The sequence below is a fragment of the Pelecanus crispus genome, chromosome 10 (assembly GCF_030463565.1).
Source record: "Pelecanus crispus isolate bPelCri1 chromosome 10, bPelCri1.pri, whole genome shotgun sequence".
In the NCBI taxonomy this organism is placed as follows: Eukaryota; Metazoa; Chordata; class Aves; order Pelecaniformes; family Pelecanidae; genus Pelecanus; species Pelecanus crispus.
This window is the reverse complement of record NC_134652.1, coordinates 15,355,272-15,381,515: the sequence shown is the minus strand read 5'-3', so window position 1 is coordinate 15,381,515 and position 26,244 is coordinate 15,355,272. Positions and strand designations below refer to the sequence as shown.

The 26,244-nt window shown below is 43.6% G+C and overlaps 1 protein-coding gene across 1 annotated transcript in view; it reads left to right on the top strand.

Moving 5' to 3' along the window:
- CNNM2 (cyclin and CBS domain divalent metal cation transport mediator 2) overlaps positions 1-26,244 on the top strand; it is a 122,352-nt gene that overhangs the window by 1,656 nt on the left and 94,452 nt on the right. The window lies entirely within an intron of this gene.

Here is a 26,244-nt window from a genome sequence, read left to right as displayed (position 1 = left end):
AGCGTCTGCCTTCCTGCAGCGAGCTGGCCGGGAAGGCGGAGGAGCTCTGCAGAGAGGTCCTCTCGGGTTCCTGCTTGCGGAGGGGTTTGGGAAGGTGCATTCGGGACAGAGAGTGGCCTGCATTTAGGCATCTGCCAGATCTGCCCGTTCCCTTGGCCAGAAAACTGATATGTGGCTGGTATGTGCCCCCCCGGCCTCTTTTCCCCACTGCACTGGGATGTGTGTGTGGGCACGGTGCCAAGCAAGGTTGTTTTCTTTCTTGCTTTTTCCACTCATCTGTCCATTATAGTGAGAACCGCTGACGGGAATCCGCGCCCGTTACTTGGCTGTGTCTTCTCCGTGCTTTTTCAGCTGGCCTGACAGTGAGGAGTGGGTGGACTGCTCGGGTAGGTCACCCGTATCTTTCAGGCTTAATATGCGCACACGTGCTGAGATAAACAAGGCGTTTTAGCTCCATTCATAGGCTCAGCCGGCCGACCTCAGCTCTGTGCTCGTGTTCCAGTTAGTTTGATTGACACTTTGATCTTGTAACTCAAAAATAGTTTCAGGGTCTTAAAATATATTTGAAAGCACTGCAGAGTTACAGGTCTCTTTCCCTAGGCTTCCCTCTTCCCCCAGGACCACAGGCTCAGCAAAGACGTGACCCTTTCTACCTCTCCGGTGTAGCGTGTGTATTAGTTGCATCGGAACGGGACTGAGGCTTTCCGGCCCTGTCTTAATTGTAGGAGGTGTTGACCTGACAAAAGCGTCTTAATTCCTCTTAGAAGCTTTTACTTATGAGAAAGGAAAAAACTTTGTTTTCCTTTTTAAATCTGTTCCTCTCTGCAAGCCAAATAATAATGCTATATGGCCTGTGCAGGAAAGCGCTTTCAAAGAAATAATTAAGTGAAATTTCAAACAGATTTGATGTGTGGACTCCCGTGCTGGAAGACTGAAGGCTGTTGGAGTGCCACGGAGCTGCTTGTACCCAGGGAGATCTGATCAAAGTACCGCTGAGCAGCTCCATCCCTAGGAGATGATCTGCCTGAAAGAGGAGATCTTTACAGCTGCACTGACCCCACAGTTAGCCTGACAGGGAATATCTGAGTTCACCTTTTATCAACTGCAAAAGTTACTTGAAAAGAACTTTGTAAATTGGCGAATGATTTTTCTAGGTAGTAAATTTAAATTACCACTGAAATTTTGGGTGCTGTTTTGTCCACACGCTGAGCTTTGACAGCATGGCATTTGATCTCTTTCTTCCTGCTTAACTCAGTTTTGGGGATTTGGAGGGTTACCCCATTGGTTTCCTCATCTTTATTTCATCTTCATGGATAGGAGGTGAACATACTCCTGCTTTTTACTGACCAGTACAGCAATGGTTTTCTTTATCTCTTTCTGCCTCTGTGTAGTGATGGGGAAATCTTACTTGGGTTCAGAGCTGTTGAAGGAGAGATGAGGGAGAGCCTCCCTCGTCTGTGCTTTCTGTGCTGTGGGATCTGCAGCTTGGATCTGGGAAACTCAATTATGTCCCTTAACTGTTGGCTGGTTAAGATGGATTTTGCTGCATGTGCGGGCATAGGGTTCTTCTCCTCCCCCTCCCCGCCCTGTTACTCAGGCTCCAGATAACATGATGGGGTTCTTAACCTGTAGCAAGACTTGTGTTTTTTCTGTTTCTCTTTGTAGCAATATGTCTGAAGAAATGAGCGTTATATTGGTCACTTTATTTCCCTTGTCTGAAAGAGATGAAATGTGCTCTCCTGTGTGTTAACATAGGAGTCCTTTTATTTAATAGCTGGAAGAATTAGGTGCTCGTTTTAATCCTGCAAGTGTGGCTAAGCCAAATATGCCTCCTTACGGTTCCTGAAACTTGTGCTTAAAATAGACTTAAAAATTCTCCTGGATGGCTTAGAAGGTGCAGACCAGAGATCGCTTTCCCTGGTAGCCAGAGGACTTCCCTTGCCTGCATTAGGAAACGTCCCAGTAGCACAAGTTTAGGATGACTTCCTAACATGTGTGTTCCCTCCTGAGATTGCTGTGTCCTGGAACAGTCTCTGTAGTTGTGAATTAATTCAGGGTAGTTTGATCATACTTAAATGTTTACTCCAGAATAGCTATGCTGGTTGGTCTGTATTGACAAGCCCTGGTGTTAGGACCAGCTCTGTCCTAACTGGTTTCTCTTTAAGAGTGCAGATATGGTGGAAATAAATGGCTTCCTTTGTGTCTTTTGAAATGAATGTAAATAACTGATAGCTTGCTTGATCTGGCATAGCGCGGTGTCTTTTGCAAGAGTTCTTCAAACTTTCTTCTTCAGAGCAACCTTGCCAAATTCCCGTGAGAATGTACAAATTAAGGGTGAGAATCAAATTGCATGTTACTCTCTGGTGGAGTGTTGAAAATAAATAAGCTTACAGTTTCTAATCACTCCCTTCCCACCACATTGACCTTCCGCTGCAGTAGGCTTGCTTCAAAACTCACGTCTATGTCTTTTTTTTTTTTTTTTTTTTTATTTTCCCCACCCAGGTCCCTTCTACTGCTGTTTGGTGCAATGGGCAGCTTGCGTGATAGTGCTGTCAGTTGAATACTTTAATTGGTTTAAGGAGAGAGGCTTTTTTTTTTTTTAAAAGAAGTTTGGTAATTAGCTGGGTAGGTGGGGTTTTAAAGCTCACTTTTGGGCAGGAGCAAAACATACTTAACCTAAACACAGAATGAAGGCTTAGGAGGAGGAGATTAAAAGCCAAGCACAGCAGGATGTATGTCCTTACGCTGTTGTGGAAGATGGAAGATGAAATGAGTAGTTCTGTACTTGTTCTGGTGCTTAGGCTGAACAGCCGGAGGATTGGTGGTGGGCATATTATTAATGTTCTTTGCTCACAACTGCAAAGTAAGTATCTGTTTTGCTTCTATGCTGCCAGGCAAGAAAATTTTAAGAGAGAGCTGCAGCACATTCCTACTCCCTTCTTGCTCTAATATCTTAAAGTGTGAATAAACATGATTTCTGAAGCAGTCTGCAAAAAAGCTTTTCTTCTAAAAAGCATTATTTACTTAAAAATAAACAAACAGCTTTTGGAAGAGGGGCAATTTTCTATTCCCATCGACAGACCTTCAGTCTCTACCAGCACTGTCAAATCTATTTGCCTACAAGTCGAGCAGACTGAGTGTTTAACTTACTTGAATTCAGCCATTCAAATTTAATGCAAGGAAGTAGCAGGTACCCTTTATACTGGCCTAGGAGATGACCTGCCTGACTTTTCTCAGTGCAAAGAGATACCTCATTTGAAGTAAGTCCACTTCCAGCAAATCTGACGTGAGCCATTGCTGTAAAGGGGAGCAAGGTGTTACCTGTTCCAGGATTAATTTGTGTCCTGGCTCCTTAGCTGTGGCAGGGAGTGGATAAGTGAGAAAGTAATTTTTGGAAAGAAGCTAGTGAACTGTCTCCACTGGTCTCCTTTTTCTTGCTCACAAGGGTGTGGGCTTGCCACCCCCCACCCTCACCCCCCTTTTGACAGTTTTCCTAGGTCTCTGCTCAAATGCTCTCTGGCACCTGCTCTTGGTGTTTTTCGCAGGCAGATCTCTGCATGTGTCATCCTAAATCCAAAGCTAGCTCCCTGCCTGCCAGAGCTACAAGAATTCAGCTTGAAAAGCCTCATGTTGTAATACTAATATTTTAAGATTGGCCCACTTTCTACGAGCCATTGTACGGCTGCTTTCCTGGTGGCCTGGATGGCTTTGGAGGGCAGCAGTTTCTCAATCTTATCTGGAGACTTTGAGTCATATGTTTTGATCTTATTTATATCTGTCTCCACTATTATGTTATACTAAAGATCAAGAGTTAACAGCCTGTTACAAAGAAGTCACAGTAACTGTGTGAAGCAGCTCTGAGCTCTTGTTTTCTGAATCGCATGGCAGCCTTGAAAAAACGCCTATATTCCTTATTAAAATCATTGCCAACTGGACTTTAAAAGATTTTTCTTTCCTAAAAACCTTGTCAGATTTAACTTGATGATCTTCTTTTCATGCTCTGTTGGTCTTGTATTGTCTGTTTTTAATAGTGTGTATGTTTGGTGGCTATATTTAGTGTGGACATAGGACCTCAAGAAAAACTTTGTCCATTTCTTTTCTAGTTCCTCTTCCTGCTCCAAAGAAAACCAAGCCCCAACAACCTGAAACCTAATTCCCTTACTTTTGAGGGACCAGGGAAGAATACCTAGACCTACTTACTCCTCTTTTGAGCACATAGATCCTCTTTTTGGAAGCAGGTAGGAGAGCAAGTGATTGGTAGCCCAGGGATCCAAAGTTCTGCATTACTGTTGTTGGTCTGAGTTTTTTTTTCTGTTATGAGGTCGTTTACCTTTCTGGTACAGCTCTAACACAGGCTTGTAGGTGGCTTCTTTCCAGGTCCCTTTCAGGTTTTATGGGTTCCCATCCTGCTGAATCTGAGTCTAGACTTCCCATGAATAACCTTTATTTAATGGATCTGAATGCTCACTTTGTAGCTTATCTAACATGTTGTCTGTCTCCTGAGCCATTTTTCTGTGTAAGCCTGTGACTGCAGCATTACGAGAAACTGGAAGAAACTACATAAATCCCTTCTGGGATTATCAAAGGCATGTAAAACTCCTTCTTGGAAAACAATATCATTTTCATGGCTGCTTGGCTAACAAAAGGCATCTCCTCTGATCCTTTCGGATCAGAGAAAGGTGTTGAGGAGGTCCAGCGTGAAGAGAGTAAGGGAGTGGTAGGTGGGAGGGAATTTGCCACCAAGATACAGAAGACTTAGCATGATATGCCTGCAGATTTGTTCCCTGAACAAAAATTGCATGTGGGGGTGGGGGTTGCCTCGTGACAAACTGTTTCTTGGCTGTCTGACAGCGTAGCACCCGCAGGTACTGCGCTGCCAAGAGCTTTGCTGGCCTTGCAGAGCTCCTGGGGGATGCGTGCTCGTTCCGCTGGAGAGGAGCGGATGTGGGTTACTGCAGGCAGCCCTCCTGCTGGTATGCTGAGGGGGAGGCGTCAAAGGGAATGCATCGGAGAACAGCTCCAGTTATTCCTGGGCTCCCTACTGTGAAGCTTTTTTAGGGACCAGAAGAAGAGACGCTGCTGGAGAGCAGGAGTGCTTCTTCACATTGGCCTTGGTGAGGAGCCCAGCTGGAGGCTCCGTTCTGCTGCTGAGAATAGAAAGAAACATGTGGTTCAGGTGGCTGGCAGGGAGAGGAGTAAGTGAATTAAATGGCTTGAGCAGTAGAGGTTTGAATCTGATGCTCGTGTTGGGTATGATTCTTGGATTGCTTTTTAACCGATTGCTAGCAACTCTTGTCATTCAACAAAGACAAGAAGTTGCCTTTTCCTCCCCTCGACTGTTTGCTAAGTTAGCAAACGCTTTCCTGCACTGAAGCTGATGGGAGTGAATTCCACCACAAGTGAACCACATTGCTATCTGCTTTCTCTGTGTCTGTAAAGGTTATCTGTAATAGGCACAGATGTAAACTTCAGGTCAGTCTGTGCAGCCAGCAGCATTTTGCTGCCATTTTTGAGTAGAATAGAGAGAAGAGGCAGAATGTCAACTTCTGAGCAAATTCAGTAGTGCAGGAAAATGATCAGGTAGTTTAACCATTGCAGTATTCTTCCAGGGCTGAGATTTTTTTGAGTTTCAGTATTTCTCTGCCAACATGAGGTTCTGAGGAGCAGAACACTTTCTTGGTGAACTTCAGCTGACTCTAAGGGTATAAGAACAATGACAGCAAATCCTCTGCAGTAGTATGTGTCTGACAATAGCTGTGGCTGCTTACAGAAAATATTAGAAAAGAGCAAATTTATTTTGTTCCCCATGGAAGCTTACTGATCTCATCAGGCTGCGATTCAAGAAGTGCTGGAACTAAAGATACTGTCTTTATTAAACAGTCCTAGATGCTTATTTCTTTCTGTGAGTGTGCCTAATCAAAACCGGACCTTTGTCAGCTCTTGCCAATAGACAAACAGCAATAACGAGGTATCTCCTGTGAGTAGCTTTGTAGTGCTAGTGGCAGAAAGAGGTGGATCTAAAGGTTGCATTTCTGATTGTGACTTCTGCATGAAGCTGTCCGAAGGAAGGTTTTGTTTTGGCAGGCTGTGATACCATTCTAGTTAGTAATTGAGGAAATGAGGGAGTTAGCCACTTCACACTTCATACATGTTATAAGCCCCAGTCTCCTCCCTTCTTTATTGAAGGAATCATTATAGTGAGTGGGAGTATTGGGTGGGTTGCTAGGTCACTTAGCTTGGAGCATCAATGCCATTAAGCTGTACACAAGATCTATTCATCTTGCTGGTGTTGATTAGTGTCAGATTTTGTCTTGCTCACTTGGAGGGCAGACATTCTAGTGCACAGGAATTAAGACCTGGAGAATTTGAAGTCTCACTACTTCACCTCTTCTAAAGACTTTGCAATATATGCTTAATATGAAGAGTCAAGTCAGTTTTACAGGTGCTTAGGCACCATCAAGTAGGCCTAGAATGTAAGGAGTGGCCGAGCAATGTGTTGGATGAGTCTATATCTCATCCTGCCATGCATTTTTCCATTAATACTTGAGCTCAATTTTTCATTAGCTTATGTGCCTCTACAGAACTGTGGTGCAATTGCTAGTCTAGGTAGACCAATTGCACTTCTAGTATTGAGTCCCTCCCAATTTCACTAATGGAGCTTGTAAAACTAGCCCTCAACAGAGAGTACTCCAGTACTCTGAACCATACCCTGGTGAGCATGACCTGGTGCTCTTGCTAATTTGACAAGGTCCTGAAATACAGCCTACCAGCTACAAATAGGAGTGTAAATACTTGGTGCTAATGAGCTACAGCCAACAGGACATGGCTAACAGTCCCAGATCAGGGAGTTGATCCAGCCTGGCTCCTGCAAAGGTCACTGAGTCATTTCAGGACTATCTAGTGATGGGTTTTTGTTTCACTTTTCAACAGTATATAATCATAGAAAAAGAAATGCATAAATCTGTCATTAACCTTCTTCTGGTGGAATCCACCTTTTCCCTTGGCCTGGAAATCAGCATGGCCCAATAGTTGCTGGCAGAAGAAGCTATGCTGGGAATAAACTAGAGCTAAGTATGACGGTATGCAAAGCATCTGTGAGAAGGGCATGAAAAGTAAAGCTGGTTAAAGAACTGTAAGGGGAAGAGATGACCTAGACACCTCAGTGTAGGTGGTCTTACAGAGAAGCAGGTGTAGGGAAGAGAAAGGGATGGCCTGGAATGGGTAAGTTGAGAAGCTGCTTGATGTTCTAAATGGCTTTTTGTGCAACATGGAGTAATGAAGTTCTGAGTCTTAGAAACATATTTTTATGAGTTGAGGCAGAGAAACTAAAGTCTACCAAAAGATTTCCCATAGCTTCTTTGAAAAAAAAAAAAAAAACCAACACCAAAAACCCCACTAATGTTATGACTCCAGGACATGCAGCCATACTGTGTCTTTCACAAAGTGGACTTCGAGGAACCAGGTCCCTGTTTGACACTCCAACTTAAAACACAAAGTTGCATTATCGGAAGGATAGATGGCAGAGAGATCCATTGTGCTTGGAGAGAAACTGGGTGTTCTTTTGACTTGCCACTGGAGTTGCATGTACTGGATGTGCTTAACACAGTGGCTGGCTCAGCTTATCTTTCCATTCCTGGTCCCCAATAACAAAAAGGCTTTGATTCTTTCCAAACTTGTCTCCGCTAACTCTTTCCTTTTTTGTCCTCCTTTACTCAGAAGTGCTCTCTTCCCTGTTTATAGCTCTGTCTGTAGTAGCTTTCCACTCTGGAGGGGCATGAGCAGGGGCCGTGGAGATCTCTGAGCCATTGTTCTTGTGTTTTCTGTTAAAATCGCCTGGGAGCCTTCCAGAATTTTAGTAGGCAGCCAGTTTTCACTGAAGAGAAGAATGACTTTCGGGATTTGCCACACTTCTGTGTTGTCTATGGGTCATCATATGGGCTGTCTGCCTTTGATGACAGTGTTGTTTTAATACACAACCTGTAAATGCAAGAGATGTTTCTTTGTCTGGGTTGGCTGGCATGTTGGAAATTAGGATTCATACATTGGTGTTTGTGGTTATTTTTGTGATTTAAAGACATGAGTCAGTCTTGCTCTTTACCTACTGGTGATGATATCTGCTTGAGAGGACTAGTGAAAAAATACTAGAAAAGCAACTTGTCTTGTAACCAGCTTGTCTTAAAATACCCAAGCCCTAGATTGAACAGAAACCTTAAAGCTAAGAAAACATGTGTGAATGGGACTTCTTGTCTCTTTGTATTGAAGCATTTTGCTTGTAAATTGTTGGGTATAATAATTTCAGTGTTTAAACATGAAGCAACGGCCCTTCTCATCAAGGAATTGTACTTTGAAGGGCAGAGTTAAGTGTGATGCCTGTCAATCTGGGAACTGAAACCTGATGATTATTGAGGCCTCAAGAGTTACAAGTTAATGTGATTCTGCTGCAGTTACTAATTAACCAAGCAAGAGCTTTGCTCCAGCCAAAGGAGCTGGGGCCAGAAGATGAGCACATACATTTAGTACATAAGATCTGTGTAGTTTTGTTTTCTGTAATGCTTTCCGTTGGGATTGCACCATTATTTTGCTGGCAGTCCTAAAAGGATCTGCTCTTCAAATGAGAGCGGTGTTGTAACATTGCTCTCTGCAGGGTGAACTATGCCATCAAGACCAGGCTCCTACTTGCTTGAGGTTCTCTCACGCAATGAGTGTGAATAAAAGTTGTTTTGGGTTTTTTTTTATAGTGAGTTTTTAATGGTGGTATAATCTCTTACAGTGATATGACGGAGCCATCCATGACTGTTGATCTTTGTGGAGGTGAACAAGGCTTTATTTTCCCCACTTGTCCATGGGTAATGAGGGCAACAAAATGCTGACTCTGCCTTAGCTGGATACTCTACTGCCAGCAAACAATTTTAAGAAGGGATCTTGCCATTTCTGGTTTCCTTCCAGTACTCCACCTCCTGCTTTCAGGAGATTGTCCTGCCTGCCCTTTGGCCTGGGGGGGTTCAAAGTGCAGCCCTTGGCCAAAAGTGAGCCTGCAGGACCCCTTTCCATGCAACAGTTACGTGAGGACAAAGATGATCAGTTGCCCGCTTTTATTGCTTGTGAATTGCTTGTCAGCAATTTCTAGACTCCTACAAAAAAGGAAGAAAATCTGCTGGTGTGAACTTGTTCTTGATAAAAATTTACAATCTGGCATTGAAAATAGGTGTGGCTGTGGGTTTTAGGCAAGCTGCAGGCTTAGTTCTTTCCTATCTAGCCTGGGACATCTTTCCATTGGAAGCAAGTACAGCTCTTAAAGTTACAATTCCCATCCACAGCAAGTGGAGACAGGGGCCTTCAGCTGATACTACAGGACACCTAGTAAGAAGCTTCAGTTAAATTTTGTACTAGTTAAGGTAGGCCCAAATTGTGAATTAGACCTATTCAGTAGCTCTAACCTGAACTCCAAGGGACATCGCTAAGTTTTTGCTTCAAGGTGGATAAATTAGCGTGATGTGTTTTGCTATATGAATTTGTGTGGGGTTTTTTTCCCCCTGCTGTGTAACTGAGGTATGTGTACAGGTAAAGCTTTTTGACTTTCAGCTTTTATTTTAGTGTCTCGATGTAGTTAGTATATGGGGAGGAGGGGAGGAAGCCTCTCTCAGGATACCAGTTATATGAAGACTTGCTGCCTAGGTCTTGCTTTTCCTCCAGCAGAGGAGAGAAGGGATGCCTCACCGGAGGCTGGGGCAGTGGTCCTGTGAGTAGCTCACTAGGTGGACTGCATGGTTGTAGTGGTATGGGATTTATGCTGCTCTTCAGATGTGATCTAGTCTTTGTTGCATACTGGTTCCCTGCCCTCATGGGGAATAGCTTTTATCTTCTCGTTGATTCTCTAGTTTGCCTGTAGCCTTTTGGAGTGGTTAGGCTTGAAAACGCTGATAACTCCACAGCTAAATTCAAGAACTTCACACTGCTCACTGGGAGTATTTTTTTTTTTTTCTTCTTTTAGTGTTGGAGAATTGCTTGTGCTATGTGAATGGAATTTCTCCCAGAGAAATCAAAATACCTATCAAAATCACTGTCTATTTCTCTCTTAATGAAAATCCTGCACAGTGTACTTTAGACTCAACATCAGCTACTAAAAGTTTGAGTGCTCACTTGCAAGAGAAATGAGAGACTTTCATGTATCACGTGTGGAGGAAAGCCTGCTTCTGTTCCTTCTATACTAGCATATTTGTCTTTTCCTGTGACCCTTACAGAAATCACAACATGCTTAAAGCTTTACTCCCTTTCCATATGATGGAGCCTGCCACTCTATCATAATCGGGACTGACAGTTTTGTAGGTCTTTCTGTTCAGCTGACAAAGGCCTAGGGGGGTTTATGATTACTAATGTGGAATTGCTTTGCCAATAGCTTGCTGGTTTAATCCAGATTGTGTTGTATTGTCTGAAGGCTCCCAAGGAGAACCTGGAAACGGAGAAGTTGCACAGTTCACCCTGTAGGCAGTCTCGGTGGGGGGTGAAGCTTCCCAACGTGGGAATCCCCTGAGGTTAGAGCTTGAGGAAGGCAGCTGGGGCAGTGAAAAAACTTAATTACCTGCATAATGGATGCAGTCTCCAAGAACTACAGCAATCTGTTGCTCGATGCCAATCATGCCAATCGAGGGGTTGAACCTGTGAGTGCAGTTGTAGTGTGTGCAGCCAATGTGCAAGCAAATACAGTAGCTTTCTTTTTTCCTGCTTTCTCCAATGCCCCTGGGGTTAAGGGTGTGGATGAAGGTTTCCCTGTACTGTGTGATGCACCACAGATGGGAATCCCAGTCTTTCCTCCTCCTCCTCTCTGCAGGGGCACACCTGCTGTGCATAGGATGAGAGGTCTACCAGGAGAGCTCTGATGTCAATGGCTCTATTCTGTTAATGTTTTTTTTCTTTCCAGAACAGCTGTTTTGAATTTTCCAGTTTTTGCTGTAATCTTTGAACAAGCTTTCTTTTTTTTATGAGAGAGAGAGACTGGGGAAGGGTGTGGGGTGCAGGGAAGACACACATACATTTGAACGTTGAGGGCATTTTAATTTCTGATTCCTGGCCTGAAAACTGGGTTTAAACTTGTTGATTGCCTGCTGTTTGAACGTGGTCCAGTGGTAAGAGGCTTTAATACATTTCTTCTTTGCAAATCATCAACCTCACATCTTCCAGTAAAGGAAAGAATTTGGGAGTATAGCTTCCAAGAGTAATAGCCCTCTCAGCCCCATGCAATGCACATGCTCCAACCAAAAAGTTCCAAGGAAAATATTCAAAAAGGGGGAAGTTGTCTAGCTGTATCCCTGATGGTTTTGCGTTTAAACTATTGGGCTTTGCAGAGGGATCAGTATGCTCTTTTTTTCAGATAGACATGCAGCCATCCTGGAACTAATAATTATGCTGGAATATCTTAATCCAAGAAATTCAGAAAAGGTCTCTTATTTCCCAAGTTTATATTGATGATGCTCTGTAGTTTGACATTTTCTCCACTATCTAATTAATCTCTAGCTGAAAACACACTTGGAAGTATTGGAGGCTGCATCTAGGTACCTGTACCTAGGTACCCTGCTTTCTACTTGCATCTACCTCCTGATCAGCAGAAAGAGCTGAGTGCCTTGAAGTGCTTGAAAGGCTTAAAGGAGGATACTGAGCAGAGAGCCATCATGAGGAAGCTGATAGGGTTGGGGACTTGGGTGGCATTTATGCTGAGTCTGGGTCTGCATCTATTTCCTTTGAAAAGCACCAAAACAGCAGTGTCCTGCCAGTTTTTAGGGGAAGCTTCAACGTGAACATTCTTTCAGGGGGGAATGAATGGCTCTAAACTCAACAGATTCTTTTAACAAATGAGGTTATCTTAACCATCCTCTCCAGCACTGCAGTTAGTAGTTGTGAGAAGGAATGAGTGTGTACTGTGATTAAACATGTACTCCCACAGCTAGAGGCAGCATGCAGTTTCTGGGAGCAAGAACTTTTGCTGTGGTAATGCTTGTGAACAATTCTCCTAACAAAAGGAATTCTCATCTCTCTGTATTTTCTGTGGCTTTGAGGATGATTGGGACATAAAAAACCTGAAGTTATGACTGGATGCAAAAGTTCTTGCAGATAGGAACAGGTTATTTTTTTTTTTTTAACCTCATAAAACTGAGTTTAAAGCATACAGGAGATGTAATTTTCCTATTCCTGTTTGTTTGTTTCCTCCAAAATGGAAAAATGACCCAAGGAAATCAAGGGCATAACTGCTTCAAGTGAGTTGAGAGTTGGGTAACGATAAAGTGGAGGGTTTGATATTTTGGATTTCCAAAGTTGCATATAGACTGTGATGCCTTCTCCTTGTACTTCAGTTACTTTGCTCTAGGATGAGGACTAATTTTTGTCCCCTTCCCTTGTATCAGCTGAATGGTTTTGTGGGAGCCAGTATATTTCAGCTTTGCTCCTGTAATTTAAGGTATATAATAGGAGTTTGGTTTAATCTTCATGTAATAGCTTCCTTGCATGATGGCTGCAACTTTCTTTAGACTGACAGTCCCTCTGACTCAGATTTTGTTTCTCTTGCCTTGAGGTCCTTGGCTGTCAATGTCTTTATTTAGTGCTTTCACTCTCCTTTCTGCAGATCAATGTGTAGTTCTTCTGGCACTGTTTGTTGGCAGAAGGTGAGGAAAATCAGAGGGAGACTAGGAGACAGTAGCAACAGATGAGATGAGGCCATCCACTAGATGTGTGTGGAGACACAGTTAAGGTGAATGCCCCAATGGTCAATGCTTTGTTCTGTGTAGCTTTATGGGTACTAAAATTGCTGCTGTAAAGTTCATTGTCGGGTGCGTTCTAGCCTCTTACTGACACGGGTTTTAATCTGTTGTTTTTTCCTTACTGTGTCAGAGGTGCCATTTATCCTTTTATCCTATGCTGCTTGGCTTTTGTTTTCAGACAGTTTTAAAGTTTAGGATTGATTATGAACTAAATATTTTTCTGTTTTGCTGGGCTGAAAACCTAGTAGGCAAGTCTTTTAAGTGCCATGCCTGTTATTGCTTAAATTCCCAGTCTTGAGGGATATGCAAGTAGCTCTCCTTTTTTCTTGTTGGTGACAAGGTGGTAACCAAAGTATAATTAAAAAACCTTGGCTCCTTCATGAGCCAGGAAGTCTCGAACTCTACTCCTGGTGCAGCTGGAAAGTTGTTGTTGCACCATGGACAGGTTGGTTACACCAGGGGCTGACACAACAGTGTTCCTCATTGCCATCTGTTCCAAGGAGTCTTGAGCAAGCTGGGTAAGAGGGATGCAGTGACAGAGACCCAAGTCTCTTCTCACTGCTGGTGAAATTTGGGATGAAAAGGGTGGCTTATTTGGGCTTTTCCCCTTATTCTGTGTGTGATGTTGTGATAAGGGGGAACAGCAGCCCACCAACCTGCTATTTGTCAACAGTTTAAGGGGATGTGCAAGTTCTGTCCTTTTGATAGTCCAGCTCTGCTCTAGGGTGGTGCAGGCTGCCTCCTCGGTATGCCACTCGCTCTGTCCTGCTTTTTCTGAGTGTATTGGCAGAATCTGGATTCTGCCACTGCTCTGATGGTTGTGTTGGGCCCATGTGCATGTCAGGGTCTAGGCTGGACTCGCCTCCATGACACAGAATTGGAAGAACCTGTGTCCTGTTGATACCATTATCACTGTCTCTTCATGCTTCCGTTAATGACTGGTGTCTGATTAAAGTGTCTGTTACTGCAGAAGCTCAATGTTGGACTAGTAATCAAGGGCACTGTTGTGTTGTGCTAGCATGAAGGGTTTTGCTGCAGTTGTGATCATATTGATTTGTCGAGCTCCATCCTGGTTCTTTATTGTTTTCTTTGACATAGGAAGTAGGAACAGGGTGGAGGAGCTGAGAATTTTGCTGCTTGTCCCATTCAGAAAATGGATGTGACTGGAACAGTGAAGATATGATCCATTTTCTCATCCCTCTCCCAGGGGTTAGGCTTGTGCAGGGAAGGGGCGGACAGGGACTAGTTCATCCTTCTTCCCCTGACTGACTTAAAAGAAGAGGTGAGTGAATGGTGTCCTCCAGTAAAGTGTGAATTCAGAAATCTCATTGGAAAAGTTGCTGCCAGAAGTGACAGAAATAGATTTCTAGTTTCAGAGAAAATTACTTTTCCTTAATTTTTAATCCCTTTGTGTTGGAACAGGGAGACGAAGGGAGCGATGGTAGGACTAGGTAGGGCAGCCTTTGAAGGCTGCGCAAGGAAGAGATGGGAGTGTTGCAACCTTTGAGTTGTTAACCTTTTGAAGTCGCATGAGGTAGATGTCTCATTACCCTTGCCCCAACGCATGCACATTTTTACCTGTGACATACCAAGCAAATTGCCTTCTGCCTCAGAGGTGGCGAAGGGTTGTTAAACCTGTTTGGCTTCGAGGCAGTCATTCTGGGGATTCTCTTTATCTGCACGCGTGAGGGTCAGGAGGCCTGCAGAAGCCACCCTCCTCTTCCCGTGTCTGATGTCCACTCTGCAGCACCAGCGCTTAAGGCAAAATCTCCTGTGTTGGGCGAGGGGTTTTAGTAAGTGCTTGCAAAAATAGTGGTAGATTGTCCCTCCAGGGTCAGGTAAGGGAGCTGCAATGCTTGTGGGGAAATCTGCAGCCACAATTGAACAAGCCAGTGACTCCTCACGACAGGGAGGGTGCTTGAGTACAATGTTTAAAGATCTTGTTTGAGAAACTGAATGTTACACTAGGTTTGCAGTTTGATTTAAAATCTCATACTAAATTCTTGAAGCCAATTGTCATGTGTTTCTTATTTTCCCTATCAGAATAAGCTCTTTTTAACATAAGTGACTGATTGCATTAGTGTCCATCAAAGCGCTGACTTCAGCATGGAGAAGCAGTTTATCTGCATCATGTACACATAGATGCATCTTGGCAGTGATCATGTTTCTTGGCATGTAGCACGTGACAATAATACTGAAGAAAGCTATGAGCATTTCTGTTTGCTTCTATTTTTTTTTCTTTTCTTCCAGCTATTGCAAACTCCTATGAGATTGCTGAGACAAGCCTGGGTATGGGGGTGGTCAAGGAGAATCCAGAAACTCTGGAAAGAGAGGGAAAGTGAGAGAACTGCAGTTGTTCAGTGCAAGGGAGAAGGTTAAAGCATAAAATACAGAAAATGAGAACTATAATAGAAAAATAGGGGGGAAATAAAAAGCAGAAAGAATAAAACCTACTGATGAGGGTAATTACTGAAGTATCTGACCTCTCTCTGCTGCTCTTGTCACAGCTAACATGCTCCTGACTTGCTCTTTGTGCTTGCCTGTGTTTTTGTCATGTCTCAGTGATCCATTTAATGTTACTAAAACAGGTGCCACATAGACACAGGCAAATGAGCTTTCTTCTTTACTGTTCCACCAAAGGATATGACTCATTGCTGAAGTGATGGTTCATTTAGTGGAGCAGTTAAACTATAAGTATGGAAATTGTCAGGGTTTCCAGTGATAACTATTTCCTTTGGATACTTCTTGTGTTATGGACACAGCAAGGAAACTTTTGACTGTGGACATTGGTCTATTATGACTACAAGTCAATTCCTAAGTTTAATTTATGTGACCCTCATAACACAGGTAACTGCTTGGTAGTGGAAGTTGAGCTAGATTTGAACCTACAGAAGATTGACTTGATCTTTTAATCTGTCAGCTCATTCTTCACTCCTGTTTTCTGTTTGGATGTTGTAGTTTTGAGATGTTTTTGGAAACGGTACTGGGAAAACTTGCAAACATTTTTCAAACAAAAGATGGTTTGTCTTCATGGCTGGGAGGGTTCATTTGGACACTTGCTCTGAATTTTTTTTTTTTTTTTTTGTTTGGAAAACTGAAGTTCTTAGAAGTTAGATGGCCTTGGCTTTCTTTGTTCTTTCTTCTGTCTCAGACATCTGTATCAGCTCTCACCGAGCTCTTTATCTTACTTGGCTTTTCTGTGGATGCCTGGAGGCCTTGGCTCACATTCTCAAGAGTGTCCACTGGTTCAAGAAGCCATCGCTGCTATCAAATTACCTTGACAGCTGTTGTCCCATTTCATATTTGCAATCCCCTCCCCCGGCTCCCTTGTGATTTTTGGCAGAAGCTCTGGCTATTGAGCAATAAAACTTGGATCTGAGAATCCTGTTGCTGGTGGGAAAATGAGATGAGAGCATGCTAGTTAATGCCTTGCAACTTGACTTCTTGCTGATGTATAATCAGTAGCATCTTTATTTAAAACCAAAACCTACCACTAGCTACTCTGTTGGTGGATTGAGCGGATGGTTCATTTACTGTTCATCTGGAGTTGTGCAGTAGGTGCTGGTCTCTTAAAACAGCACAGTCTATACCAAGATGTATATGACCAGACAAGCTCTTGATTTGGAGTCCTTAACAAAAGCTGTGCATAAGGACTGCAAAACACCTAGGATGCTTGTGTTAATGAAAGTAATCCGTAAGGGCATGATTGACTTTGTCTTCATGTTAGTTTTATTGATGATCCTGCCCCTGTGTAAGCTGGAGTAGAGCTCCTCTAGTACTATTTAGTAGACATTAAAGATGACCCTATAAAAGCAATTGGTCTTGCTTGGATTTGAATTAACAAAATGTAGAGATAGCATTTGGGGGGCTCTTCTTTTGTGTGTGTTTGGAGATTTCATTGCCATTCTTTTAAATGCAACCATAAAACGCTTCTGACAACTGACAGAAATGGTGATGATCTGGGGACCAACCATCATAAGAGGGCTGCCATCTCTGTAAACTGCTGCCATGTCCTTTTAAGATGTTTTATGTTTTCTTTGTCAGTTGTTTTGAGAAGTTGGCTGATGCATGGCATGCTTTAATCTCTACTGATCATTCCTCTTGTCCCTGTTGGAACATGTCAGCAACAAAATTTTGTGTAATACACTGGAAAAATTAGGAAGGAAGGAGCAAATCTTAATTGGAAAGATGTCTGACAGAAAACAATTAATGTATCCCGAACACTCAGTTGTGAGGAACACATATAGGAAAAGCATATAAAAAATTATTCTGCTTGCAATGTGTATGATTTACTAGCTGATAACATCCGTGTGAAATGTAAAGCTTGTAAAAGTCTCTGGATCAGACCAGCCTTAATGCATGTCTTGCAGCTCCTAAATTACTGTGCCAAAGGGGGAAGACTAGACTCCTACTGAAACACGTGCTACGACTGTTTGTATGTGTCTGCGGAGAAGGATATTTTAAGCAGTTGGTGAATAGTTCTGGTGTGTGTGGAGTGAAATCATGACTTCAGTCAGTAGCTGTAAATTTGAGGGCTGGCGCCTTGGGTTTTCATCCTGGTAGGAACCGGTGGATTGTGGCACATTATGTGGTCTCAGGTGCTGTGGAGTCCTCATCAGTCAGGCTGAAGAAGAGCCGGGGATGTAGTGCAACCAACTGTGAAGTCAAGGGGGGAAAAATCAGAAAGCATAGGGCCAAAGAAGATGTACTCTGACTTTGGAAAATCATAATTACATCGACATTATCCCCTGGAAAAGAAACAGAAGTAAAATAGAGAATGGATTACATCTAGGTGAAAATGCATGAAGTGTCCCTCCCCTAGCTGTAACATTGCAGGGTGGGATGCATGAGTTTTCTGTTGAAATGTGGGGAAATAACTTTTTACTCACTCTTTTGTCCCCCTGAAGGAAAACAAAAAACACTCATAAGGCCTCAGTTTGGTGTACAACTTGATAAAAGCGTATTTTTTCTTTTCTTTTTTTTTTTTTTTTAAAAAGAAAAAAGTGGCAGTTTATCCTCCCTGCCCCGCATCCTTTGCATTTAACACGGGTTTAAACAAGGTGCTTCTTGGTCCGGTCTCTCCATGGAGATCACAGAAAGCGCTGGAAGGCTTGAGCTTCCTGCGATCCCTGGCACGTCTTCCGTTACGCAGCTACGGTTTTTGTAGCAGTAGGGGACTTGTTAGTTTTCCAACTGCAGTTCCCAGCGAATGTGTCCGCTCTGCGGTGTAGACTCCTGCATGCTCGGTGTTAAAATAGTTCTATAGCTTTCAGGCATCTTGCATTTCAACTATGGGTGGAGAAACAAGTGTTGGCCTTCAAGGCAGGGGTTTCAGAGTTTTTTGATATCAAAGGCCATGTTGACAACTTGGCAAGTGCTTGTGGGCCCAAGTGTGTTAGATCTTTAGGATAGGAGCTGACTTGCTGCAGACATTGGAAAGGATGTTTTGCATTGTTTAAATGTATTGTCAGGTGTGTTATGCCCTGTCTTTGCAATGTGGCTGCTGAAATGTCTCCTCCTTTTGTGCTAGCCTTGGCTCACTTTCCCGTCAGCCAGAGAAGGGGTTAACTTGCTGTTACAGTCTGCTCCAGCTTGTGTCTTGCTGTTCAGTCTCTTCTGCTTAAAACCGCTCTTGTGGGGAATCCCAGCTCCTGACCCGTCTGCTGCAGTGGCTTGTGCTGTGGCTATGGAGGGTGGAAGGGAACTTTTTGGGGTGGGAGGAAGCATCTCAGCTGTGAGCCCTTTGTAGCCCTCTCCCGGGTGTGTAAGAAGCTAGTAGGGTTCTGCAAACCCAGGAGAGCAGCCAGTTCTGGCAGGGCAGAGCTTGTCTATCCTGGTCAACGTCTCAGAGGTCTTACCAGGTTACTTGCTTGTTGACTGTTTGAAATACCAGCATGTGTCGCTTCCACTCTGCTCTTGTGCTTTCCAGCCTTGCTGAACTGCCACTCTGCTTTCTCGCATTGGGTGTGTTAACTTCATTGGTTTGCTGTGGTATTTCAGCATCTTTGGATGATAGACAATCATCTTACCAGTACTTAATGAACTATGCTGCACATCTATAAGGAGGTTTATTTTCATTTCCTATGTGAGGCAAGTGAAGTACAGAGGTCGGTGCCACAACACGGTTCAGAAGGACAAATGCAACGCACACAGACGTGCAAAAGCTTTTCTTAACATCAGCTGTGCTGCACCCAGTGTAGCTATGACAATGTGGAGTGCAACCAGGCTAATTGTTTTGGTCTTTCTCTGGCTCATGGACAGAGCTTGCAGCTTGCATTGAGCTCTGGCTGCACCGCTGGCTCGCTTGCTAGAAGGAGGAAAGCTGGCACGGACGTTTCGGCTTTCAAATGCAGTCACAGGTTTTGGTCTGAGGTGGAAGCGTACTTTAAGAGCCGCATTGTTTTGCGTGAAAGACTAAACAACAAATCTGTTGCAGTGTGGAGGAGAAGCCAGTTCTCCTAACTCCTGGTCATGTGCTTTCACCACAAAGACCCTGTTTCTTCTTTTACTTAACTGAAGAATTCCATTAGATCAAAAGCTAGTTAAGGAAAATAGAGCCCCATGTGGTCCTGTGTGGTTACTTAGGCAAGTGCTATTTTTAGGAATCCCAATTGAGTAAGCTCTGGCTCTTGCTGCTGTTAAAATCCATGGAAGCAAAATTGAAACTTCTACCTTCATCTCATCCACACGTAAGGCCATTTGGCTCTAGCCATCTGGGTTTTTTTTCTCACTTGTGCCTCCCCCAGCTCATTCCCTGCTTTGTGGGGATTTTTGCCTTTCCAAGTGAGAGTTAATCAGTTCCTTGGGCATGGGAGATTTGGAATAAGGCAGGTAGGAATTAACAAGTTGTTCCCATTCTGCATCTCTGAGGATCGTTATCAGAGTTGTTAATGAGCTCTTGCCCTCCAGTCCTCGGGTTCTGCCTAACTCTGCTCAACTGCTTCTCCTCACTTTAGCTTCTGTGGCCCACTTTCATTGATCTGTAGAAGATGCTCCTTGACTGCTTCTCCCTGTACCAAGAGCAGGGAGCCCAGGTTTGTAAAATGTGACTTGCTTGCAGCTCTCTCTCCTTGGTGCTGCTGAAGAAAACTTCTTGCTCACAAAGTTTTGTGTACAGACTTGCTTCACCTGCCTTGTAGAGCATTTTGGGGGGCAATGATAGAAGTAAGGCAGTTTGGTCTTGAATTAAAATATAAGAATTCAGTTCCTTTTCTGGAAACAGTTGCCTGACAGTGACCAGATTCCTCTCCACAACTTCATGCCCTAGCTTGCAACACGTAGAGATTTTGTTGGTTATTTTTGTGAGTATTTTTCTGTGAATCTGAGCAGAAAAGCAGTGGAGGGGTAAGGTGGAGGGCATGGCAGGAAAAGAGGCTAAAGCCTGAGAAAGCTTTGGGAGTGTGGCTCCAGGGAAAGTCTGCTGAACCTTTTTGAGCTGGCTGAAAAGGCTGAGAACTGCAGGCGGTACTTTGATTCACGCTGTTTGTACAAATTTCTTTTCCATAATTTTTTATTTTAAAAAAATATTGTGAGGAAATCACTCTGACACAATTCTAAGTAGAAGAATGAATTTGTAAGGGCCTGGAGATTTAGCCAAAGGGCTTGTCTCAGAAGTGAGGGTGAACAGTGTTTTGAGTCTGAAGACCCTCTGTTGGTTCATAATTTTCTTCAGATTGCATGATCTCTGCTTGAAGAACCCTGTGTCTAAAAACAACAGCAACAAAAAAACCCACTTCTGAAATCTTGTGTCAGGACTAAAATGTGCTGCATTACTGAGCTGTGTGGAGAAGGCTTAGCAATATTCTGTGAAATATTTGAGGTCCTTTTAAATGCTGAGCAAGTAACTGGTGACCTTTTAAGCTTGGTTGGCATTAGCCACTTGCTAATGTTTCATGTCAGGCTGAGGTGATGGGAAATTGGTCATATTTGTCTGTGCTGGTGTAAATGCAGTTAGATGGGCAAAGTTTTCATAATGTTTCAGTTTTCTCCATTTGGAGATCTGGCTTGAGCTCGGCCAGCAAAAGAGTGGTCTTACTGATATGAATTGCATGTCCCCTCGGTCTTTGTGAGCCCTAGCTAGGAGTCATGTGTAGAGAAGCCACAGGTGAATTGAACCGAAGCAGTGCCCTGAAACAACATTAGGAAAGCATTAGCCTCGGGCCAGTTGGGGATTGAAACATCCTTGGACTACCCTTACAGTATAGCACACGCAGTGCTACACTGCTGCATCCTCAGTAGTATGGACGTGATTGTGTCAATGGAGGAGGCTTAGGGATATTTAACAGATATATAATGATCTGTTGGTTAAATGATTCCTCTTCCACATAGGCATGTAGTCAGCTCTTCTCTCTTTCTTCTGAGTATTTGTTCACAGACTCCCCAAAAGATGTGGTTTATTGCTCCTCAGGGCTAGAATAATTTTCTATCTGGACAATCACAGAATGGAAGCCCAAGTAAATAATCCCAAATTCTTTAAAAAATGTGGAATAGGTAACACTTAGCTGCCCTTCACAGGGACTGGAGATCAGAAACAGCACCAGTATCTGAACTGCTGCGAAGATCAACTGTACAAAGCTATAGTACTGGGAGCCAGGAATTTTCATCATAAAATATTGATCACTTTCCTTGCAGAAAAGGAAATTGTGGTGATGTCTTGTTACTGCAGAGCCTCCTTGCTGCAGCTTAACTGAAGAACAGGCCACTGTGAAGCCACAGAATGGAATTAGAGGGACGTAACATCCCACAGTGACAACTGACTGGCGAGATGTGACATCAAGTAGACCGAACAAGCATAACATTTCTTGTTTGTATCCTTGTAACTGGAGAAGAAAATGTGTGTTGTGATGCTTTCAGTCTGTCAAACTAGTTCTGTAAATGTGCAGCTTCCCTCCCCACCCCCCCCAACTCATACTCTCTGGGTGGCACTGCAATCAGTGACTTTGCTAGCTAGCCTGCAAGTCAGCTTTTTCTGTTGCTGTTTTTTCCCCCCCTAAAAATATTGTTTCCCTGATGATACAGTCCAGTGATGATTTTTTTTGTTGTTATTTTTGATATCACAAAACTGTGTTTTGTGTGTTAGCCTTAGATGTGGTTTTTACCTTAAAGTCCTATTGAGATATAGGATGGCCAAGGTATCACCTGTAGGGTGTCTTTACTTTTAAGAAAGATATGATTTTTAAGGTAGATGTTTTGTAAGAGACAAGTGAGAGCTGCATTTTCAGAGCAGTTAAACCCCAATGATGTTTTTAATTGTTTTCTTCTGGCAGAAGTGGTGGGTTGGTGTTTTTTTGTTTGGTTTTTTTTTTTTGAAGAAACAGCTGTGGAGTATTGCCATGTTGTGTTTTGGAGTGTTCAAAGCAGAATGCAAAAGGTGACTGAACACAAATGTCGAAGAGCAGTGGTGTTCATTCAGTGTCATATTTGACTTTGACCAAAGTGAGAGGGGAGGGTTAGACCCCAAAGTGTTGCCTTTAAATGGCTAATAGCATGCCTATTCATACTTTGCTGTGGTTCCACGCTTCCCCTCTAAGGAAAGGCAGTGACCGTGATGCTTCTGAGAGTTGTGGAGGGGTGAAAAGGTGTGCAGGAGAAGGGCACTGTAAGAGGCTGGCAAAGAGCAGCTCGGCAGCAGGATTTTAGCTCTTGCATAGCCACCTATTGGGTAAAGCACCTGCAGCTCTTATTCCCCAATAGAGGAAATAGTGAGTATTAAGCAGAGGAGACTGTGTTGAGAATCACAACATTAAAAAACAGATTGCCCTGTTTTGCTTCCTCTATTAGCCAAGCTGCACGGAGGGAGAAGCTGACTCATGCCAACCTGTGTTACAGGCTGCTTTGGGTAGAGCGGTCGGAAAACTGTGTCACTTCAGCCCAAGAGAGCTGTAGGAACAGAAGTGTGGTAATATATTAAAATTACATCAAAGGCTCTGGGAGATTTTAATGAGATCAGCCCCATATTTATTTTCATGGTTCGGAGCAGAAATAACTGAATAATGTCATGGAAATATTCTGGAATGAGGAGACATAACAGCCAAGACTGTCTCTAAGCTGGTCAAAGCCTTTGCTAACTCTGAACAGGCTGCTTCAGTTTAGGATATTGAGAGGTTGCGGATAGAGGGTTTAGGCAGAGCAGAGACCTGCTGAAGGCCCCAGAAATGTGAAAACTGGGTGAGCATGGCAGAGTACTCCTTGCCCTAGCCTTCCTCTTTGCATCAGCAGCTGGCCAAGACGGCATCATTTTGAGCTGTACCCTCTCTTTACCCTTACGACTCCCGATTCGTCTGGCCATTCAGTTAAAATGGGCTGGAGCCACTTCTGGGGGTGGTTGGCCCCCAGCCCCCTCTGCCAGGCTGCTGCAGCGGTGGCTCGCCCCGGCAGCACCCCACTGCTCCCCAGGGCAGTTCTCAGCGCAGGTTTTTCTTTGTAGATAGCTGGGTACTGCAGTGGGGTAGGACTGCCAGTCATTTCAAGGCCTAAAATTTTTAAGCGTGCCCCATATTGTAGGGGAATTGGTGCTTTCTTTGCAATCGCCGAGGGTGTCAGGGACCAGCACCAGCTCACCATGTTCTCCCGTCGTCCTTCCCCCTGAGCTCTTTCCAGCTGTCAGCGGAGCTCTGGGCCTCTTCATACACACGTGCCTGTGGCATGGGTGCTGCAGGGAGGCCTGTTGTAGGCTGAGGTTGTAGAGAGTCGTGCCGTGCCTGTGCCAGCAAGCCATTCGTAAAAATTGGGTTTGAGACAGTTTCTGCGTATTCCCTTGCATTTCTGTGCTCTCATGGGGCCCTGTATGCTGTAGCTAGTGCTGCACACGCTGTGTAGTTGTGCAAGCAGGAGCCTAAATATTTTCCCCAGGCTTTGCTGAAGGAAAGAGATATTTTATAAAATGGCATGCAGTTGTTTTATTTGCTTTGCCTAAAATGAAGGGAAATGTTACTCTGCTGGTCAGAGGTTTGTTGGAAGCAGGGCTGCTGTGTGTGTGTGGCCATGATAGAGATGAACGTATCTGATCTGGCAATCGGTGTGCTGCAACTGTTGGGTTACTTTGCAGCTTGTGGAGGTTATCTTTCTACGGCACTTCAGTGGCAGCAAAGGCTTTAGGCACTGGAGCTTAGGCCCTGCTCCTGCACTTTTAGGGAAATGCATCAGCTCCCATTGGACTGGATGGTGGATACATCCCAGAAGGAGCAGGCAAGCCACAGACTGAATCAGCAATGAATGTATATGGCAATATGTTTGCACCTCCCAAATTAGCATTGAGACAGTGGTGGGTTGCAAAGATGTAGATGTTAGGCTGGAATAGTGTAGCCTGTTCCCATTTGGAAGCAAGATGAGGGATATGAGAAATAGAGACCTTTCAAAATGGGAACCAGTTCTCCTCTCCAGGTAACTAAGCCAGGAAGACCTCAGTAAGATTATTTCTTAAGAATTTTTAAGGTCCTATTTGGAGGAAAAAAAAAAATTCAGTACTTTCTCTAGCATCACATTATGGCCATTCTACTGATTTTTAGACTTGAACCTCCATGGTACTTGAAAAACTGAATCTCTCTTCATGTAACTCATCAGTAGCTAACCACATTCTCAGAAAACTTATTTGGATTTCCTGCCTTAATCTCAAATGCTTTCCCTCTTGCCTTCAGTCACATAGCATCTGCCAGACTAACATTGTGTTTTCTTCAGAGTGAATTATTTTTGGAAACTCAGGAGAGGGACAGGAGAGTTGTGTGTAGTGAAAAGTCCTTTTATAGAGGAATAGAGAAGTTGCACTTAAACAGTCCTTAAGAACTTTATCTTTTTAGATGCCAAGAAGGTGCATATATTTTAATGTAGGAGGACAGAGGTTGGCACAGCCTTTCAACAAGTTAAGCTGCCAAAGATAATGCAAAAACTTGTCTTTAGCTGTGCTTAAGTCAAAGGAGGAAGTCTCAATTTTTTTTCCTTTTTTTTTCTCTTCCCTCCCTTTTGGACAAATTTTACCTTGAATAGGTGGATTCTAAAAGTCACGCAAAGAAACCTTGTCTCTCTTAAACTAGCTGTTCATGGAAGAATGCTATTCTTCTTTCAACAGGCAAATAGCTTGGAAAAGTAAGTTAACCAGATATTAAAAATCAGTATTATTCCACGATTGAAATTGGGAAACAGTCAGGAATCCTTTAGGCTCATGAAGGTGGCATCTATAAAAGTCTTCACTTTAAGAAGAATTCTTTCTCCCACAATTGATTAACTTATGGTAAAATTACCTAGACTTACATAAGACTTGGGATTGTTGCAAAAGCTTTTTGACTTGTGAAGATATTGCAGTGTAGATTTCAGTCTTTGTGGGGACAAGACCACCCAGCGCCTCTAGAGTCTGCATTTCAGTTCTGCACCTCTAAACTGCTCTGTGGTCCTGGGCTCCCAGTCATCTTGCCACCAAAGTTTATTGCAGGGTTTGACTTCCCTAGGAGGAATCCTTGGTGTGTGAAAGATGAGGGCACAGCCCAGGCTCTTCTCAGCACAGCCAGAACGTGTTCTGGGAGTTGGGCTCTGGGAGGGATGGGATGGGGATGTCCTTGTCTCGCAATATAAGCTCAATTGTCTGCATCCTCCATAAGCTGGTGAGAGAAAACTTGTAACTTGCGTTTCGGTCACCTTTAAGGTCTCAGTGGACTTAGTCTTGTGTGTCTGATACTGGTACTTCCCTTTCTTTGTATATATTGCATGTTAGAATCATAGAATGCTTTGGGTTGGAAGGGACCTTGAGAGATCATCGAGCCCAACCCCCCTGCAGTAAGCAGGGATTGAACCTGTGAACTTGGCGTTATTAGCACCATGTTCTAACCAACTGAGCTAACCCAGCTGGTCATGTTAGGAAGGCACGAGACGATTCCCTGATCTCTTCCTCATGCAAGAAGTTATACCTGTTGTTACCCCTGTTGTGCTTTACAGTGGCTAACATTGTACTCTGACTTATACTCTTGCTGGGTCTTGCTGAGCTGCATCTCTGTATTGTGTAGTGGAGGGCCCATGATACCTGTCTGCTGTCTATGGTAAAGCACTTAGGTTGGCGTAAAAAGAATAAACAACAGACACTCTGCCAGGGAATGAGTAAAGATGGGGAGGGAGTAAGCTTTCTGAAATGTTACTTGGCTCCAAATATGCAGAATCTTTAGGTACCTGATTCCCCTGGACTTTGAAGGGAGCAGTGCATCCTAAAGTGGGTTTGCTACTAAGATGTTTTTGTGGAGTGTTGTTAGCCCCGGTGCTGTTCTTGCACATAGCCACAGAAGAGAATTCCTTCTGAGGACTGGATTGTCTTTTGTCCTCTTCAAATGCAAACACTGTTAGACATCATAGTCTGACCCTGAAACATTACTTTAATCTGCCTTACATCAGAGAAGAGATGCTTTTCAATTTCCAGGATGCTTTAATTGCCTTCTATATTGTCCTTTCATGGCTTAAACTGAACACTTAAACATATGACTACCAAAGACTGAGCCTCTGGGCTCTTTAAAGTAGA